Source organism: Arabidopsis thaliana, chromosome 5, assembly GCF_000001735.4.
Source record: "Arabidopsis thaliana chromosome 5, partial sequence".
Taxonomy (NCBI): domain Eukaryota; kingdom Viridiplantae; phylum Streptophyta; class Magnoliopsida; order Brassicales; family Brassicaceae; genus Arabidopsis; species Arabidopsis thaliana.
In genome coordinates, this window is record NC_003076.8 from 11,226,622 (window position 1) to 11,228,286 (window position 1,665).

At 52.1% G+C, this 1,665-nt stretch overlaps 1 pseudogene across 1 annotated transcript; it reads right to left on the minus strand.

The window, feature by feature from the left end:
- Window positions 1–422: 422 nt before the first annotated feature.
- AT5G29577 lies at window positions 423–874 on the minus strand (annotated as a pseudogene; the record flags this gene model as incomplete). The annotated part of the gene is made up of 1 exon: window positions 423–874.
- Window positions 875–1,665: the final 791 nt, after the last annotated feature.

Here is a 1,665-nt window from a genome sequence, read left to right on the forward strand (position 1 = left end):
GCGAAGCAGGGCACACAGAGCGGGAAGGAGGACACCGGGGGAGCAGCATAAGCGGATACAGAGCGGAACAAAGGTTGCAAGAGGGAGCCTAAGGGAGCGCCCCAACCGCCGACACCACACGCAGATAGCCACCGTACGGCAGGACGGGGGCGAGCGCGGCAAACAGCCGCTAAACCGGATGCAACCGCGCCGGGGGAACCAACGCACCCAGAGCGACGATGGCGCCCGACACCAAAGGGAGGCAGCCGACAAAGCACAAAGAAGGGGAGGCGAGCGAAAACCGGGGGACAAGGGCCCAAATAACAAAAGAGCCCAGGCGACGCAGGAGACACGCTGCCAACCTGGATGGCGCCCCCACAGGGGACGCAGGGGCGCGGGTGCCCACCACCTCTGAGCCACAATTACCCATGCCTTCCCCAGCTCCGATTCCTTGCGCCAACCAAAGTCCTTTAATCAAGGCCTCATTCTCCGCTTCATTATTAGAGGCAGTGAAGAGTAGGTGGAATGACTGTTCGAGGATCTCCGATGTGGGCGATTCCAATTTAATCCTATTCCAGATCCTTGCTTTGACAAGGATCCATCCACATGTAACTTCCAAGTTTGATTCTCCCATTGTTTTGGCGCGTCGAGCATCGGTAACCCGGTCAAGAAATCAGCTAATACTTGTGCCTTCATGCTTACCCGACTTTTGAGTTCTATATCATATTCACTGAGCTCTACGGCCCACTTCGCTAATCACCCGGACTGGTTGGGACTGTGAAGTATCGCTCGAAGTGGCTGGTTGGTCAATACTTTAATCAGATGAGATTGGAAATATGGACACAAATTTTGTGCTGAAGTAACCACTACTAGTACAAGTTTTTCCATCATTGCTTATGTAACAATGTTTTTGTCCACCTCGGGCTTAGATACTACCGGCGGGGTAGTCAAGTATGCATTAACTTTAGCCGCGAGCAAAATCTGGCCATCCCGTGGAACCAAGTTGACCGCCCGAAATAGCGCCGTTTGACCTGAGAGGTGCCCTTTAACCGCCATGTGGACACCTCACTCTTGGTGCCGTGCGGCTAAAGTTACTAGTCTTGAAGCCGAGGTCGGCTGAGTCTTGGAGCCAAAGCTGATGGGGCGGGGGGAGTGACACCCGTCGTCACTTGTCACCATGCCGTCCCCCGTGACATATGTCGCCCGTGTGTGCGGCAGCTGTCCAGACATGGGGCGGTAGTCGGTGCTGCATGGGCCAACTTAGGCGGACTATAAATAGTCTTCATTTTTCGCCCATTTTCATTTTTGAGGCGAGAGAGAACCGAAAGGCTGTCGACTGATAGAAAATAGTCTTAAACCAAGAAAACTTTACCCGAATCGAGAGAAACTTGACCGTGGTCGAGGGATCTCGTCCGTAAGAGGGAAAATCATCGACCGTGAGCAAGATAACTCGTCCGTGAGTGTTCGACCGGCTGACTATGACAAAGGATCTTGCTCGTGACTCAGAAATCTTCTCAAAACCCAATCTGTGAGTTGTGGGTGAAATGGGGGGTTGTTTCATGTTTTCTAAAACTGGCCTTTAACATATGCATGCCTACCCACCTAAGGGTAACTAATCCAATTTGGGTTAGAATGGACCTCGAACCTAAAAGATTTGGGCATTTTGCACACTGTAACCTTAAGAAA